The sequence below is a fragment of the Hesperophylax consimilis genome, chromosome 2 (assembly GCF_061612785.1).
Source record: "Hesperophylax consimilis isolate HC1 chromosome 2, BYU_Hcon_1.0, whole genome shotgun sequence".
NCBI lineage: Eukaryota > Metazoa > Arthropoda > Insecta > Trichoptera > Limnephilidae > Hesperophylax > Hesperophylax consimilis.
Window position 1 is genome coordinate 40,706,149 of NC_142837.1, and position 21,047 is coordinate 40,727,195.

The window sequence follows — 21,047 nt, forward strand, 5'->3', positions numbered from 1 at the left end:
TTATTTCATTAATGGCGCTAATCTTCTTCGAGTTTCACAGATTCTAGATCTCGGTATCTTATTCCACGAAAGTCTACAGTTTAACTTACACATCGATGAAACTACTAGCGATGCAATAAGAATGCTCGGTTTTATTTTGAGAATGGGGGCAAAGTTTAAAAATGTGTTAACTTTAAAACATTTATATTGCTCATTAGTACGAAGTAAAATAGAATATAATTCAACAGTATGGTCACCGTTCTACAAAGTCCATTCTCAAGCCTTAGAAAAGGTACAAAATAAATTTCTTCGGTACATCAATTTTAAAATGAATATTCCCATCGAATTTATAAATTATAATAACTTACGTACCGAAACCAGACTTCTCAAACTATCGGATAGAAGAGTTCTAACTGATATATTATTTTTATTCAAAATTATCAAATATCTCATTGACAGCCCTGAATTATTGGAATTAATTTATATGAATGTACCTGCCAGACAAACTCGAAGCATAGACACTTTTAAATGTAACAATAACCTTAATACTAACTACTCTTTGTACTAACCAATTCCAAGAATTCATCACCTTGCAAACAAATATTGTAAACTTATCGACATATTTGGTGTTAATAACTTTGAGAGTTTCAAAAGGCAACTAATTTTAGACCTTTTTGCTAGTTATTAACTTGTAATATTTATTAGCTTTAAAAAAGATCTTGTTTTCATACTTTGATTTACTAAACCATATTATTTTCTAAATACCTTATGAGTAAATTATATTTAGCTATTTTATCCATGTACATGTTACACTTAAATACATAAACTGTCAACTTACTATGTAAAAGCCCGATAGGGCGTTAATAAATAATAAATAAATAAATAACCAACACCTCTGCGATATGTCACTCTAAGGGGGTATTTCACTATCTCTGATTATGTTCTGACTAAGCACTAATCCGCGGATTAGTCATTTTTTCGTTTTCACTATATCTGAATAACGCTAACGCTCGGGTTAAAGTTCGATTTGACTAATCAGTGCTCGAACCTCACGTTAGGCGCTATTCCTCGAATCAAAGATGGCGTCAAAACATTCCGAGTTTGACAGCGGAGAAGTGAGTCGAATTTTGTTGAATGAATTTGAATGCTTGTATGATCCATCCTGAATTATTTGATTGTGTTCAAAATAAGAAACAATGTATTTATTCGACACGAATCTATCTAAAATGACCTGATAATCAACATAACATAACCAAAAAATGCACACTTTGCGGTGTGCGGACTGTGACGCCTGACAGCCGTGGCAGTAGATGGGGTAACTGCGATGTTGCCAGACTATTTCGAGTGTTATCTATCCGGAAGCTCGGCAACAATGGTGAAACGGTCGCCGTTGAATAACGAAGTTATTCTGATCTTTAAAGCCAGCCAACGGATAGCTAGTCAGATATTTAGCCCGACATAGTGAAATACCCCCTAAGTGGTTTGATATGTTTGGTGACTTAGCAGCAGTGCCCGGATTCATTCAGTGAGGTGTGTTCAGGATGAGCCTGCCACCAGCTGGGGGGCGTGCCAGATCGAGAGAGGTTGGTTTGAGGAGACCCTTTAACCTCTCCAACTGTCTCTCGATCAATCGCCTTACGCCACAGTGGGAGGGATATATTTATATGTTCGACACTTCTGGATACACAAATCCCTAGTTTCTTATTCAACCCTCATACTTGTTTACTTTCCCAGAACTTTATATACTTCCTTTCTTTAAAAAAGATTCTCCACAAAGCGTCCTAAAATATGATAGAGGGCCTGAGGAAAATTATTTTTCTCAAGGCTTCCGGTGATCCCAACTGTATCTTAATCATTATTATACATATTTAAAAATACCCATATCGTTCAGATAATTTTTACAGGTAATTTAATCTTGGAAAAATGGTGAGTATGAAAACAATTAAAACACCTTATTTTCGTGGTGCTTGTATACTAGAATCACCAGTATTTTTTTCCGACGTGCGTGATGTTAATACATTTGATAAAATATCACTGAGCTATTATTGTTTTGGCTGTTTGACAAATACAGCATAACCGATAAAATAATAATAACATTTAGCTTACTTTCACCAATAATTATCACCTCAAGAAACCATAACACGTCTAGAAAAATACAAATATTTATTGAAAGATCGCGGAGCGTAACGAAGTCCTGTTTTAAGTTCACAATTTAGGATTTCACCTGTGTGAAAATTTATTTGTTGCTTAGCGATTCCGGTTTAAGATGGTGGCTACTTTAAACAGAAACTACATTTTTATCGAGCTGTAAAATCGGAATAATCATTATTACCGTTGAAAAAAGTCATTGAGATGGTGACATTTCCTTAGACAAATTTAATATTATTCGTTATTAGAAATAAAAAAGGAAAACTTTAATATTGTCTTAATTAAGTAGGTAGGAAATTTAAGTCACTACTTACAAATCTTACTATATGAGAGGAAATTTTGTATTAAATTTATTAAAAAAAGAAAAGATACAAATTAATTATTAAAGAAAGAGCGTTATCATAGTTGGTACCATAGACATAAGAATGATTTTTACTTATTTAATTGTATTCTGTACAAAATTTTCTAATTTCAATATTTAACAAAATTATCTAAGTTTTGGTATTAAAAAAGAAATGTTAATAAAACTTTTTGCAGCATCAAAATAGTATTAAAATTTGGTTCGAACTAACCGTGTGATGTATTTTATAACGAAAATCGAACAAAACCCGCCCACCGTGTGATATGAAGGTGTATTAGTAGCGCATATAATTCAAGTCGGTTCCGGCTTTGGTGGTGAGCGTTTCTCCTTGTATATAATAAAACGGTTCGCCTATCAAGCGCGACGTGTGGTTCGTATTGCCATTGTGCTCGCTCGTGGACACGACCGGGAAATGTGCTCTTGAGTTGCTCGGATATCCATTGGATATAGATTGAAGATTACCTTCACGGCTGATGCGCTCCGGATACATTTTGAGCGCGTGGAGATATTTGCAACTGATGCAATTTGAATTTCAATGAGATGAATAATTGGAATTTCGATAAATGCAGAACATTTTCCCCCGATTGGTGTGAAACATAATAAGCTCTATTAACATGCTACGATGGAAGAATTTATAACTTGATTTTCAAATGTAGTTTTTAATTACTGCAGTGCTATTTATTACAAGCGAAGTTCATTTTTTCAGATACAAAAGTCAGTTTTATTAGGCTCGGCCGTCGGACCGTCTTTTCCTTACGTCAAGCCCGTTTAACAAACTAACAAATTGTTCGATTGGCTTAAGGGCCCGTAGTAAGCGAAAAATGTGAAAATATTTAATAAAAGACGACTCGTTTGAATAAGAGCAACAATGTTTTTAAATTCTCACGGCCAAAAGCATTTTTATTGTTTGTTTTTGGGGTGTTATGCCGTGTTGCGCTAACTCCTTCTTTAGCCGACGTTTCGGACAGCGAAACGGACACTGCAACGCTGTCCGAAACGTCGGCTAAAGAAGGAGTTAGCGCAACACGGCATAACACCCCAAAAACAAACAATAAAAAAAGAGCAACAATCTCTCCAAAAATACTTAAGTTTCATTTAAAGATACACTGTGAATTTATTCATGACTATAACATATGAAATAACAGAACAAAACGTGTTTTCAATAATTTTCGGAGCTTACTTTGGGATTTTTTTTCTATCGAGGGAATTTAATAATTTAGGGTAAAATAAATGTACAGATATTATCTCAAAAAATTACATTTATATTTTTTGGAATTTAAAAACTTAAATAGTTAAAGGGAAATTTATTACAAATCGGTAGAAATTGGAAATGCGGGTGCTTGTGGAATTGTAATGTATGCTCATGTCACAATTAAACAGTCACACGTTTTGATGAAGGAAACAAATTAAAAATTTAATTAATTCGTTGTTTAGGTACCCACGCTTTATGGATTTATTAATGATTAATCTAAGTGAGAAAAAAAAAATCGTTAAACTTCAAATCAAATCTCAAGAAAACTCCAGTCCGACTTATACCAGATCTTCCTTTTGAAGAAATAACAGTACGACTGTTTTGGATAGAATCATTCATGATATAAGTTTCCACTTCTCACGAGGAAGCTTTGATCCTGAAGCTTCTCTTCAATAAGAACAAGCATTCTACATTGTAATGTAGCCGTTTGAATCGTAAGTAAGAATAATAATTAATACTACCACCTATCGGCGTCCATGGCGGCCACTTTCTTAACCGATTCATGGCTGAACGCAGGATTACAAAGAGACCGGCGAGCGGGCAGAGGGCTGCGAACCGGCATGCACGGTTAGTTCCGAAAGTGGCCGCCAGGATGCCGATAGTGTGTGGTAGTATATCTGATAGTATTATTATGCCATCGTCTGGACGGTTTAGGCCCTCTGTTTGGTCGAATTCAAATCGTGTGTTTCGGGTAAATTCCGCGTAGGAAAATATCACGCATTCTACGGTTCCTTGAGAAATTCAATCCCTGCTTTACCGGCCGCAGGAGTAGTTTCCCTATTGGCCGACAGAGCGCACCTCTGGCGGCATAATAGCGAATAATTTCATTTGAAATAATTCATAACAAATACGTACAATTTTATCTATTCTAACTACCAATCTAACGTTTTAATACGCATTTTAAAAGAAAACAAATATTTGATTTCACTTAATGACAATAACAACAACTCTTTGCATTTACGATTTTTAAAAATATTGATATTTAATATTATTTACGTAAATAATAATTTCGCGCCATTTTACACAACACGGATATGAAGTTCGCGCTTAATACGCGTTTGTTTGTAAAATTAGACAACAAATCTCTAATCTGACATGTACTTATATGTATAATAAATTGTACATGTACTTATGTGTATAATAAAATGATAAGTTAGGTTAGGTTAGGTTGGGTTATTATAGGTTAACTTGTAACATTACATGCCAATTGATGGGTGATGAAAAGATTATTATAAATAATAAATGATGGATCCTAAGATTGTGACATTAATTTGATAATTCCATTACAATAATCAAGTCATCTCAACCACGCGCACTGACAATAAATGTATGTGGGTAGCAAATGTAATCTGTGAAGGAAGTCCTAAATAAAAGCAGGTTTTAATTATTACAAGAAGCTAATTTATTGAAATAACAATTGTTAAATATTTGATCAATAAAACGAACATGAAACTTTAACAAATTTTATCTCCGGGCGTGTCAAGAATGCACGTACAATAAACGCCATCTTGATAAAATATGACTAATGAGCCGATAAGATGATTATTTAAAAACTCCAATTATCTTGTAAAGAAATGTCTGAGTGGGCGCCAGCATAGTATTTATTAACTATGCAAGAAGTTAAAACAGTAATCCCTATCGGAATGTTAAATTAAATATTATAAAATAAAAGTTAAAAGAAAAGACTTTCCGTGAATTGCAAGAAAGACACTCATGTTCAGCGTCGCACGAAACACACCGCAATCTCCCGAGACCAGCCACCAACTAAACCAGTCGAAGTACGCTCGGAACCGTGAACTCGAAAACAGGAGTGCCAACAGGAGAAAATTAACCAACTGATTATTTCTAATCGGGTAGGAACTCGCCGCCCATTAGTAAGAACTGCTACAAACTGATAGTATCACTGAAACTGGGCGAAGCCCAACTAAGTTCCGCCCGCAGGGCCTAGCAGCGAAAAACCCGCAAAGCGGGTTTTTAACTGCTAGTTAATTATTACTCTTACTTACGATTCAAACGGCTACATATCATCTAGAGCCAATACTTTCCGATTATACTTTTGATTTAGACTACAAAGGTACTTCCTCAATTTTAAATAAAACAGGCTACAATCCTACAGGCAGACCACTTGGTCAATCTGAAATTGTGAGTGACAAACTAGCACACCACTATTCTCGTAACCACCAAAGCCGCTGTTTTGAATACTTGCACATTTGCAAGTGTTAGCCTTTTGTCAGTCTACTACTATATGACACAGTACACCTCTGGTGAGTGTGTCAAAACTGCCCTCAACTTAGTCGCATATACATAACCGCAACTCTGGCAAACAGGGTTTTGTCGCCGGATCAACACTAGTTTGATGACTCCAAAGATTTTATTTTATTTATAATATATTCAACACAGAACGTTAACATAAACATGACAAAGAATAAATACTAACAAAAAAACAGTGAGAGACAACAAAGTTTTTCCAGAATCTTGCCTCTACAGTCAATATTATATACAGCCGACACATTCGTTCAAGAGGTTGAAAGAAGGTTAAGTTTGTTCTTTGGAAAAGAACATGGAAAGTTTCTAGGTTTTTAGTAGACTGTGATTAATATTAATTGTGTAGAGAAATTTTTAAACCTAAATTTGACAATCTACAAAACAGCAACTACACCAGCAGAGATAAGTAACAATCAAACTGCATTGAAATACATTAGACGGTAAGATTTTACTTTACGGCTCAGAAGAAACGGCTTAGTGAAAACAAAAGAGCTGGAGAAAGAGCTAGGTATTTCCCAAAGTTCTTCTTCGGTACGTCCACTATGATCAATTCCTAAAAAACACCAATACAAATAAATAAACAAAGAAAATGTGAATGCCAGTATTGGGTTTTACATTGAAAAATGGTGTTCACAGATGGTGGAATTTCATTCAACATGCGGGTGCCACAAGTGCAAGTGAGTACACCATATTTCTACAGTGATGCTATAGAATATATTATTTTACCTATATTACACTAAAACAATATATTTCCTGTTTTTATTTTAGATTATGAAGATAATGTGATAGAGTGTCCAATTGGTGATGCCATTGTCTCGAAGAGGAAGAAGTTAGAGATGAGGGATAGGTGGGGGGAAAAAATATTGTAAAGTCATAAATTACCAGATATGGCAGAATAGTCAAACAACCGGAGGGATATCAACATTTTTTATTTGTTTGATTTTACTGTATAAAAAGTTTTTTTTGCATAATTTGTTTTTAAAATATTAAATTTGTTTAAAAAATCTTGCCAAATTATTCGTTTTACTGAGTAATTTGACAAATTTCATGACAAACTATCCGGAAAGCATGATTTTATGAGTCGGAACACGTGTTACTCACAAGAATAATAATTTCGCATTTCGTCCATTATATTTATTCGGACTAGGGCGTCTGCGTGAAAACGTGTCCAGATATATCCTGAATGACTAATATTTAATTGCGAAATGATCATGCAGTCACATTTTTTTAACAGTATCATTTTTTCTCCGTGTAAAATACTAAACGAAACATCGCGCATCGCTCCGGTTAGCAGGGAGCAATTAGAACTGTTGTGCAGAATTCACCTAAAAAAAGTATTCACCTAAATCAAAACAAAATATTGCTCTTAAAACACATTGTTAATAACGTCAATATTTTAGCTAGACGATTACGTCTATTAATATTACAGAATTATTTGTATATTTTATAGGTCTTCGTTTTGTCATTTTACATTTTCTAGACAAAATAAAATTGTAATTAACAAGCAATGAATTTAAGGAGATTGTCAGACATTTTATTGTTCAATCAAAAACGAGATTTCTTTTAATAGTTATGATAATGGCGACAGTTAAAGTCCGTCATTATCGCAATTAAAAAATAGATTGTATTTTCGCAATTAAACAATGAAATAGGCTTTTCATATCCCATAAAATGGCCGTTAAATGAGTGTTCCACTTATTGTACTCATAAAAAAGATCTTAGTGATAGCATAAAATTATAATTATAATTGCTTAAAATACGATATTATAGGAACTTTGTTAAATTACTTACAATACGATATTATACGTAAATTTTTTCAATTACTTACAATACGATATTAAATGGAACATTGTTCAATTACTTACAATAAGATATTATATGGAACATTGTTAAATTACTTACAGTAAGATATAATTTAAAACATTGTTCAATTACTAACAATACGATAGTATATAGAACTTTGTTAAATTACTTAGAAAATATATTATATGGAACATTGTCCAATTGCTTACAATACGATATTACATGGAACTTTGTTCAATTGCTTACATTTCTCGAGTATTTTGCTTATTTAATCCCTCAGGCTAATGTGATGATGGACACTGTAATGCTGTCCGAAACGTTGGCTTAAGAAGGAGTAATACTACAAAAGTAAATCACTTCAGTACTTTTTGCCGTGAAAATCTCAAAACATATCAAAAGTAAGACAGTTCTTTTGACAAATTAATTATTAGGGAGTAGAAAATATGTTAAGTTATAAAAAGAAGAAATCATTGTGGGCAAATCTAATGATTCATGACTTTGAATAAAAAAGGTAAGATATTATTTTTATCAAGAATTTATCCCATAGTTGTCACGAAACCGACGGGTATTATTGAAAGAGTTTTCATAAAATAGAAGATCTTGAAGATTCACAAATTATAGGAGGGAAGAAACACATAGGCCGGCCAAGTTGTCCCAAAGTCGACTTGTTTGAAAATTATCTATTAAATGTGTACGTGATTGGTACGCCTTTCAACAATGACTCTATGATCATTTCTGTGTCAGAGCAAATGTAAAATAAAAATAATAATTGGATCATGTTAATAGCACTATTTATTGTGAAAAATCAACCCAAGGACTTTACTTTTCAAAAATAGTAGTTTGGCCTCTTCCCCAACGATCACTGAATGCAGTTTATGTTACGAGTAAAACATTTAAAAAAAATAAATTCAAATTTATTTATTGACACCACTCTATTAGATATAAAATCAGCAAGTTTCGACAGCAAAGTTCTCTTCATCGTATACTAAAGTTATACATAGATTAGCATTGGTAAAGAGGATAGAGAGCGAGGGTGGGCGGAACGGGGAAACCCAAATCAGCAGAATAATAAATGAAGGAGTTGGGGTTAGTTAGGGAATAAGAAGGTTTTTAATTAATAATTGTTAGTTAAGTATTGTTTACAAATTTGTCCATCTATCTCTTTGTATTTTCTTTCTTAAAAATAGAAAAAAAAATCATTCAGAAAATAGGTGGATAGATTGGAAATAATCAGAGATTTACATAAAAAGGTCTATTGAATCATACTCTTTTTCTAGTCACGTAATCTCCGTATCACCTGGCGCTATTTAATAATTGCATTTGTCAGGGTTCATAACTCACTAGTTAACCAGCTGGTGTAGTTTATAATTTAAGCAGTCATGTTCGGACATTAGACGTTATTATTTAATGAGTTTAAGGGAGATGTTAAGTTTGGCGAGTATTCTAGTTTGTGAAAGAGCTTTATCGCTAGTTCTGTTAGAGCTTTTGTATTATTTGGTGGTCCCTTAGTTTATATACATTGAAAATTTAACATGTCGTAGGATATACGATAAAAATTGGTGATTAAAATATATTTCATTAATTTTTCTTGGTTTGTTATAAAGCTAATATTTTTTATAATTTAAATACTTTTTCCTCCGCTGTTAATCTCATTGAGGAATTCCTGTGTCGAGACGAGCAACTTTACAATTATAAAGTACAGAGTACAAACATAGATGTATAATATCGAATATGGGGTTTTTAAGGTGATTTATGACAGAAGCTACGATATGGGTAATCTAAAATCACCACTCTCAGCTAGTATTGAATTTTTAACCATTTTATTGAATAGATTTAACGAAGCTATAGTTTTTATATTTTCAGTGAGCAACGAAGCTTTATAAAAAAAATTCCTTTGTTCAAAGGTTATTCTGGTATTCACCGGCTGATACATTAAAGAAGAACCCAGTCTAATGTTGCGCACTTGCAATCTTTTGGCAATATCAATGTTGTAAAAATTTTTACGAAGAGTCTATATTATGTTCAACTCCCTTACTGACATTATTATCACTATATAATAACTGTGACGAGTACAAAAAAACTTTTCTCAAACATTATTTTTAAAATGATTTTTTGCGACATTTAAAGGCTCTAGGGTAGTCTTGTGACAAGAACCCCAACATACAACATAATATGTAAGCATTGATTGAAGAGCATAGTTTACAGTTTTTAATATAACTAGATATTTCCAATTTATTTTTTAGAGTCTTGAAGATGTTGTTATAGATATATATTTAATATCAGCAAGTAAAAAGATACCTACCTAAGTGACTATCACGTAAAGCAGGTAAATATATATTTTAGCTGCCTGTTATAACCTTTTTACAAGTGTTTGCTTAGAAAATGCATAAATGTAAATAAGTGAATATTAAATTTTTTTAATTTAATTTTTTTTTATTTATATTAACTCCACACAGGAGGCCCTGAAGAAAATAATTTCCCTCAGGGCCTATGTCATCTTTGGGGATGCTGTGTGGAGGGTCTTTTTGTGGAGAGGAAGGAGTGAACATGGGTCTTGAAGAGTCCCATGTTGTAGGAGGGAGGAAACACAGAGGCCGCAGTTCGTTCCACAGCCGAGCTGTTGAACTTAAGAACGAATCGTAGAAGCGACCCGTTCTCATGTGACAAATGTCAACCGTGTACAAATGTTGGGCGCGCGTTTGGCGTGTATCCCGACTACGCACCGGTGCCGAAGGGATCAATGACGCTAGTTCCTCAGAGCATCTTCCATTGTAATACCGATAGAACAAGGACAGCATACCTACCTGACGCCTGTGCTCTAAAGATTGCAGTCCGTTTGTTAAGATTGGGGAATCTATCAAACGGACCGCCCGTTTTTGCACAGAGTCAAGGGTTTTTTTCAGGTATTTAGGGGCTCCGGACCAGAGATGGCTGCCAAATTCGACAGTAGGGCGCACTTGCGATTTGTAAAGGTCAGCAGTTGTGTACTATTAAAGTATCTGTGGGCCCTGTACAGTACGCCCAGCTTCTGAGAGGCCAGCTTTACTCTGGCTTCGATGGAGCCCCCGTACCTGAGCTGGTCACTTATAGTTACACCAAGCATATCAATGGAAGGCCTGTTCGGAAGATTGCTTCCGTTGAAGGAGACTAGATTATCATTTAGATCCCTTTTAGACGTAATCAGACAGGATTGGGTCTTTGAAACATTAAATTCGACGAAATTATTTTTACCCCAGGAGGAAATACTCTCGAGATAACCGTCCATTCTCTGCTTCAAAGCCCTCCGAGCCGTTGGAGTTTGTGTGCCCTTTGGGGGCTTGTCAAACAAAAAGCTACCATGAACTGTACTGTCATCCGCGTAGCAATGAATCGGTGCACATGTCAAAAGGTCATTGATGTGCAACAAAAACAAAGTCGGAGACAGAACCGATCCCTGTGGGACCAGATATAAAAGAATTTGAAAAAAATTTACAGTAAATTTAATGTGATAATCATAGAGCTACTTGTTCCTCTATTAGAACACGATAAGCGGTGCGCGTAGAGCGGATTCGGTAGTTTTAGTTAGAGCGTTGGGAAAGTTGGAGGTCAGCTGGAGGTAAAAAAGCGGAACGTATTTTTTCGTTTGATGTCTCATCTACATATAATACATTAATTTGCGTTGACAGGCTACTGATTTGAATTACATTCATTGTGATAGTTGTAAATAATATTGAAATAGTTTATTTTCTGTAAGCACTTTTAAAAAATTCAACAATTCTCTTTACCGAGACTTCTACAACCTTACGTACCTTACCAAGTCATACGTTCTCCTTATTCCTCTTTCTTCTTTCATCTTGTACGCCCCATTTTACCACAAATAATGAATTGATTCACGTCTTTCTCAGACGTCCCCGATATTTCAATCATTCACTTCACGTAGTGTCATGAAATCCACTACGTTAAAAAACTACATCATGTCGACTTTAATTCGAATCTGTATCTCATTCGAATGCAGAGATATTGCGTTAAAACTACATCATGTCGACTTTAATTCGAATCTGTATCTCATTCGAATGCAGATATATTGCGTAAAGTCTTCATCGGGCGTCCCCGACTTCTTCCACCATTCAAAACAGTATTTAAACATTCCTGTCACTAATAATAACAAACTTTGTCTTAAATCAGTCCAGTAGTTTTGGAGTCCATCGGGAAAACACAAACATAAATTTTTATATTTGTATATATGACTAAATATAAAGTTATATTTATTTCATATTAATTCCCACGTTTTTCAACAAAACTTTAACAACTAGATTTGATATGTTTAGTATATTTACCTAAGCAAAAGATTAATGTTTTCGTAGAATATTCACCCTAGCTAAAAATTAATGTTTCCTTAGTATATTTACCTAAGCAAAAGATTCATTTTTCCTTAGTATATGTACCCTAACAAAAGATTAATGTTTCCTTAGAATATTTACCCTGGGAAAAGATTGATGTTTCCTAAGAATATTTACTCTAGCAAAAGATTAATTAACGGGTCGCTTCTACGATTCGTTCTTAAGTTCAACAGCTCGGCTGTGGAACGAACTGCCGGCCTCTGTGTTTCCTCCCTCCTACAACATGGGACTCTTCAAGACCCATGTTCACTCCTTCCTCTCCAAAAAAAGACCTTCCACACAGCATCCCCAAAGATGACATAGGCCCCGAGGGAAATTATTTTCTTCAGGGCCTCCTGTGTGGAGTAAATATAAAAAAAAAAAAAAAAAAATGTTTCCTTAGAATATTTACTCTAGCAAAAGATTGATGTTTCCTTAGAATATTTACCCTAGCAAAATATTAATGTTTATTTTTATTTTTTTTTATTTTTTTTATTTTATTTTTTTATAGTGAATACCTCACAAGAGTCCCAACTGCTCCCGTCTGGAGCCAGTGAGACTATGGCATCCCCAATTGGGGGATGTTGTGAGGCTGAAGGTAAGTGGGGAAGGGAAAGAGGAAGGTGGGGAAGTACCTGGCTATTCAGATCTAGTCACTAAACACGGCTAAAGCCATTTGGAGCAACGTTTCAATTCTGAATGGTGGTCTTACACCAGGGCGATACTGGTAGTATCTTCCACTCTGGAACGTGCCGCAAATATACTATATATTATTTTAATTAATTAATTGTGAAATAACACAAATTAATCAAATAAAATTTATTTGCGCACGCCGGGTTCGAACCCGCGACCTTCGGAATGGCAGTCCAATGCGTTACCACTGGACTATGCCGGCCGTCGAAATCGTCGTTTCCTTAGCGAAAGATTAATGTTTCATTAAAATATTTACCCTAGCAAAAGATTAATGTTCCCTTATAATATTTACCCTAGCAAAAGATTAATGTTTCCTTATTATATTTACCCTAGCAGAAGATTAATTTTTCTTAGATAAAATAAAATTAAAATAAATTGAATAACCACAAAGTACAAACAATACATGAAGTAAAGTGTTATTGTAGGTACTGGTATCTGTATATGTGAGAGATTGGAATGACAAAATCTATTAACTAACAATAAATATAAATATTATTTCTTTTACTTCTCCGTATCGGGGCATCAGAAAATCATAAGAGGTGTATAAAACCCGTCCTGATTTAGCAAGGGAAATAATACGACTTTCATACTTTTCGTAATATGGCTTGAATGACGTATGCGCGAGTGATTTATGATTCCGCCATTTTGTTAGTTCACACGTGCGCTGAATAAAATCCCCACCGCAGAAAGTAAATACAGAATTCGTATTACATGTATATTGTATACAATACTCTTGTATGATATATATGACTTGGTATTGATGTATTTGTTCAATTTTCTGCAAGCTTTGTAAAATCTATAATGAAAAAGGCGAGGTCAATGAAAGTTAAGTTAAGGAATTTATTGAGAATTTGTTCATGTCGTTGGTGGTTGTAGTGAAACTTTGTTATGTTTTAAAACAAGGAAGTTAAATGTATCATATGAGAGACAATTTATTGCATCATTACAAAATTGAATTAAATTTGTTGGTAGGTTAGGCAGGTACTATATACCTGACCGGTCGGTGGCCGAGTTGACATCGCGCTTGGGTCCCACCCAGGCGTAGTGTGTTCAATTCCTCGACTAGCTAAGTCCTCCATCACAACACAAGCAACATTTTCCGCTTACTGTGATGGTAGTAGGAGATTTTCAAATATTGACAGGTTATTCGTAACCCGGAAATGTTTGTCTTTCTTTAAAAAAACAAAATGTTTGGTGTGAAATTATTCTCTATTTATTTATTTGTTAAGACAAACAACGGTGGTACACAACTTCACTACGTTACGGGAACCTTTTTTCTACTTTAATTGTTAAACCGTGATAAATTATTTTAAGGGAAAATACAGCTCACTATATAGGTAATATATCTATATATGTACAAACAAAAAAAATACACAACATCAAAGAATCTGAATTGGCTGTTCAAAAGATTTGTAACGTGGTTGACTGAAGAATCGCGAATCATCATTCATTCATTTTCCAAAACAAAATTATGTAATGTTTTTAATGAAATAAAGAGCTTTTTTGTAATTTTTTTCTTTACTACATAATTTACTTACTATGTTTATATAATTTTTATAATAGAGCATTACAGAAAAATCACAAAAATCAGGGATTTTACAACTCGATGCGACAAGCGTATTCTCAGAAATGTGATTAATTCTTATTTAAAAAAATAAAACTGATACCACCAATTTACTTAACACCTTTAGATTCCTAGGACAATAACATTGATTATCCATTCAATTTGCGACATTCAAAAAGCTTATTAAGACACGCCCATAACACAATTCTATCGGTAAATTTCTCTGATTATCACATTGAAATTACAGTGTCATTATTACCTATTAGTGATGAAAAACTGTAAAACATAGACGAAGATTAATACATTTATGTGGAAATGCTACATTTACTTTGAAAATGTTTTCTGCAATGCAATTTTGAAATTTGCGGGGTGTTTGAACGATGATAAATTTTATTGCACCTGCAACCTTTAAAGCGTTTTAGTTCCCAGACCGGCGTGTATTCAGGCGCTATTGTGGTTATGCCATAAAAATATAATTTGATTGATTTTACGGCTTTAATAAAAACATTTTCCTCTGAGTTAATTCAATAAGTTGAGATTTGAGATAAACGTTCCGAATGGTTGTTCGAATTTATTAATTTTGTATTTCATTTTTGTTATTTTATTACAACAACACGTCTCCGGTGGTGGGTCAAAAATCACCCAGGGCTGCCAAAAAAATTAATAAGCCATATTTATTTTTCGTTGAGGCTAATTTCTCTTGGTTTCTTATCTTTTATCAAATGTTTAGCTACAATTTGGGACGAAAATAAAAATAATCAAACAAGGTTCACACGAGTTCGCCAGTTGCATTTTGACAGCCGTAGTAATAGTACCTACGTCACTCGTGTCCCATGATGTTAAATTCAATATTTTAGGTGGGTCTATCTGAACCCACCACCGCTGCTTTTGTTTTGAGCTAACCCACCGAAATCGATAGGTTAAGTTGCAGGATAAACATCACTTTTATTGAAAATTCGTAAATTCGCTTAGCAAAAACAATTTGAATCAGCGTTCTTAGATTTTTTATGGGGTTCCTTTATAGGTTTTCTCATTATTGTACAGATGATAAAACAACATTTAGGATTGACACCGTAAAACAGCTTTAGCTGTGTTAAGTAACTAGATGTGAATATCCAGATATTTCTCAACCTTACTTTCCTTATTTTATAGAGGTAGCCTTACTGTATTGAATGTTACATCTCATCCAACGCCCAGTTCTATTTTCTGCTCTTCCAATGCTGGTAGAGTTCCCAATAAGCAAAAACGATCTGCAAGAGCGCATTTGTGTCTTTGACCATCCTTTTGTCCATGTCCAGCTTCAGCCACATTCCTTGCTCCAACAATTTGGGTTGTCGTAGTCCCTCCGTTTCTAGGAAGTTGGACCCGAGTCGATCACGACCCACTTTGGGTTGAAAAAACTCGCCCTTTGATCGGGTACTTTGACCAATAGAAAAAAAAACTATAAAATACGCGTTGTATTCGAGACCCGACTACCCGTAACCTGATCTTTTTTGTTTTAAAGAACGACAAATATTCCCGGGTTACGAATAAACTAACAATATTTGAAAATCTCCTACTACCACCGCAGTAAGCGGAAAATGTTGTTTGTGTTGTGATGGAGGACTTAGCCAGCCGAGGATTTGAACACACGACGCCTGAGTAACACCCGAACGCGACGGCAACTCAGCTACCGACCAGTCATCGGTTGATCGGGTACGTAAGATAGGTAGTAGATATTGTAGAGTGACCTTGCCGTAGATGTGTAAATTGTGTACATCGGATGTCTCGAAATATAGAGATGGTTAATCTGAAACTGAAAGAAACTATTCCGCCTTCTCGCTATTAGGAAATGGTTTCAAAAGTATCTCGGAAAATAATAAATCCATACCGGTCTATGGTAAAAGGAACTGCCTATTTTTCTGCAATCTCCATGTATCGGTCGCAAGAACGGGGTTCGTGATGCCCGATCTATAAAATTATATATATATCTGATCTTCTACCACACCGGCACCCACCATAAAAAACGGTTGCTAACGATCGAATCTTTTTTTGGAAAAATAACGCAATCGGTCATTGGTGGTTTGTGATCGATCTACATCTTACATCTCTTCCCATGACCTCCTCTTAGTTATGGTCTGCCAATACAGAGTTCCGAAAAGAAAACCGCAGAATGATCCAGACCTGAAGAACAAGTCACTTTCCATTCCATCCACCTACCTATCGGTATCTTCACAGTTACCACAGTTTGAATCTTCAACCTTTGTACATTTAAGAAATCTAGAAAGCCGTAGTACAATCGGCTCCGGGCAGTTTTTCGTTTTCCTATAAAGTTTTAGTACAGTAGTATCGATCCCCAGGTAAGGTGTCTCTTAGGTGGCAGAGAGACTTACGATAACGCCGGTTACATCTCATCCCACGACCTGCTCTTTGTTCTGTTCCCCCGATACGGAGTTAGTGGCACGGGGTCAGGGAACATTACGGCCGCACAAGATTTGCCCCGGACCGGTTCAAAGTTTAACACTTTCGGCAGTTTACTTACTTACCCCACCTGTGACGTAACTCATACCAGCGCCATTATCCCGGCCCCAATTGACAAGTACAACTATTAGTCGTTACATTACGGGGAGATTACACGCAAAAGGAGACTTTGAATTTTAAGGACGACCTATTTATTTATTACTATTGATGTGGATTACAGGTTACAATGTTTCTTACGTTGTAAATGGAAATCAATGCGACAGTTGCGATGAAGGTAATAATTTAAATGAAGCGTATCTAATAAGTAGAAAATTTTTTCGATGAAAGTAAATTTCATGTTATCATCAATAAATTTATGTAGTTTGTACATTATGGAATGCCTAAATTAACTACCTTCAGCACGGATGATCGGTAAAGACTGTGTCAATACGATCTTGACGAAATCCGTAATTGACGGTCAGTTAAAGATATTTGCGAGCACGGTCAGAATATGATCCGGCAGTCAGTAGACAAAAGTCTCGGCTTTTAGCGCGGTGTCTAAGGTGTCGGATACGCTGTCAATATGCACAACTTTTAGATAATAACTCTCTAATTAATGAATGTAGGTGAACTAACTAAGCTTTTAGAATTGAAATAAATCGTATACACGATCCATAGACTGCATTAATTCATCTGAGACGCTATCAATTGATTCCGTTCCAACTTGGAGATACAAACGTTGTTAATCATAACTAAAAACCTCATAGACTAAGGACGGGTTATTTCGGAGAATCTGAACAATTCATCAAATTTCAACGTTCATTTTCAAGTTTTGTGAAAGACTTTTTTAAGTTCTTATTTTATTTCAGTTTTTTCAAGCAACTAGCCTACAATGATATACAAACAGAACTTGAATAAGTCTTTCACAGAACCCGAAAATGAACGTTGAAATTTGATGAATTGTTCAAATTCTCCGAAACAACCCGTCCTAAATATCTCCATTTGAAGTGTCAAAAAGTATATTCAGACTGCCGATGTATATAAAAGTTATTATTTTAATTGGACTTATCAATTTATTAGGATTTTTAACTTGACTTTTTATTTTAACTTTGAAGTTTAGGAATGTCAATTTATATATTATGTAATCCTACATGTATTTCAAATGACTGACTTTTGTATTTTTAAATATAAATTCTTCGACAGATCTAATACGCCTTAAATTTGAATGAGAGAGCTAGGTATAGTGCCAGTAGGCGAAATAACAAATGGTAATATGTATTTTTATAGTTGGAGAATGCCAAATTCTTTGAATCTCATTTCCTAAATCTGTCTACTTTCTTATTTTTTCAGAAACAGTGTATTTAATGTAAAACGTTTATAATTGTTATTATAAATCAGTTCCAATATGAAAAGACACATTTGAGTTCATTGAACGAGATTTCATGGGAACAAACAACTACTCAAATAAAACCGAAAATAGAATGTTTGATTTAATTTTTTCAACAATTTTGCATATTCTTAGGACGGGTTGTTTCACAAAATTTGGATAATTCGTCATATTTCAAAGTTGATTTTCACGTTCTGTGAAGGTTCTATTCAAGTTCTATCATTATTTCAGTTTTGTGAAAAAACTGACAAATAATGATATAATAACAGAACTTGAATGGACCCTTCACAGGACGTGAAAATCAACATAGAAATTTGATGAAAAATTCTGTGAAACAACCCATCCTTAATATATTTACATTTCTTTACCTCAGGACAGATTCAATCATTTCTACTTAATCCGTCGCCAAAAACCCATGTAGTGCGCAATTTTAGGAAAGTTGGGTAAAAAATTCATCACTTCACAATACAATGTTACATTTAAAAAAATTGAAACAATAATATTATTATTTGTATCAAAAAATTATATGATAATGTGGCCCACACTGAGTACTTTGCCCATGCTGAAAGGCCCATTTTATAATTTTATAAAATCCATAAAAAGATAACATGAAATAAAATGAAATGAAACTGGGATGAAATAAAATAAAAAACAATAAAAAAGGCTTTTTTTCAAAATAAGCAAATACATGGGTTTAAGTCGCTTTATTGATAAATTTTATTGTCTACCGGTTTCCGTACCTCCGTACCATCATCAGGAAAGTTATAAAAGAAATGCTATTATACAGAAGTACACATATATAAATATACAAATATTATTAAAAAAAGAAAAAGACACTATACGAGAGCGAAACAGTGCGTCAGTTGTGGGAGAGAGGTGAGGAAGGAGAACGTGGAATACGTGAAGTAACGGGGAACATACTTAGAATTGGGCTGACAGTTAAATTTAATTGGTTATTCATGATTTCAACCTTTGAATTTACCGATTTTTTTTCCAGAGCTTCTAAATTGTTTAGTCTTAAACCTATTCCATTTTATGCCTTAAATTTTCATTTCATTGATTTAATAATAAAGGCGTTGATGAAAATCGGCAAATATTATCAGGTAAGATTGTATATAATGATGTGTGTATTGTAATGGTATTGTGTAATATGTATTAATGTTTTATTATTGTACGTTACATATTTTTTTGTAATATTTCCATTTTTGTTCTTTAATCCATCTTTTAATTTTGTATCTGATTTTTTTTTTGTTTCCCTTATTTATTTGGGTCGAGTGAAAGATTGTTGGATGCTTTTATTGCCTGGTATTTGCGGTAACTTTGTCCAAAGCTTGTATTTTCCATCGGAGTTTCTTATGTTTTTTTGTACGCTTGTCTAACTGGTCTATTAATGATAGTTTGCGTTTGTCAAGTTTTGTTTTTTGGGTAAAATTTTTAGTTTTGTGATGTTGGCGTATATCTAGTACGTCAAACATGTTAAATATAAGTCTGTATCAGTAATTAATTGTTTTCAAAATATTCTCTTAAGAATGGTTTTCTGTGCGATTTCATATCCGATAGATGAGTTTGTGGCACCTCCCTAAACAATGAATCAATATTCTATTATGGAATGACAAAGTGAAAAATATATTGTTTTAATCTTTTTAGTTAATACATATTTCTCATGTTTACGAAAATGTTTATTGTTTAGAGGAGTTTATTTGTGACTTGTTTGATATGATGTGTCCGTCTGAGGATATGGTCCATTATGATTCCTAGATATTTTATTTGTTCTGTTTTCTCTAGAGTAGGCAGATGTTGGTGTTTGAACATTAGTGTATTTTTATGGTGTTTGTATTATTTTTTAGCTCTCTAATTTGTTTTTGATATGTTTTGGTTATGTCAAACCATGTTTTCATTCACGTGATTCCTAACTCCGCTATATATTCGTATTATATTATCATACATACACCGATCGGTCGGTGGCCGAGTTGACATCGCGCTTGGGTCCCACTCAGGCGTAGTGTGTTCAATTCCTCGGCTGGCTAAGTCCTCCATCATAACACAAGCAACATTTTCAGCTTACTGTGGTGGTAGTAGGAGATGTTCAAATATTGTCAGGTTATTCGTAACCCGGGAATGTCTGTCTTTCTTTAAAAAAAAATATACTAGATAACTTTATGTATTTTATATACAATATACCCATTGCATATACCCAAATTCCTATATACCTTGCTGAATGTACTGAAGGCATTGCACGTTCCTTGCTTTAATTAATTGCAGAATATCAACAGATCCTTAAGGATGACTAAAGTTTGGTATTATTCTCAAAGTGTGATCTGAACTTATATCAATCTCGTGTCTCTTCTCTTGCACATTGGGCACAAAGGTAACCTGTCTCAAAGGGAAAAGTTTATTAGTTGCAGAGAATGTTTTTAACAAACGTATTTTGGATAAAAGTAACATTGTGATGGAAAATTGTTATATAAAACGATAAATTTGTGTTTTTTTAATTTAATTTATGACAGATCAATTGGTTTTGACGAAAGCAAACCTATAAATAACAGAAAATAAAAAATTACTATTAACAAAAAATTCAATTATTGTATATATTATTTCGTCACTTTTTCTTAAATTTAATTTTCTCTTTACTTTTCCTCATCTCCTTCTCCTCCCCACTACCTTCAGCCACACAACATTCCTCAATAGAGGAAACCATAGTCTCACTGGCTCTATATGTTTGGGAGCAGTTAGGATTCTTGTACGAATGTCAAATCTCTGTCAAAACTGATGTTAAAATAGGCAAAAAATATTATAGT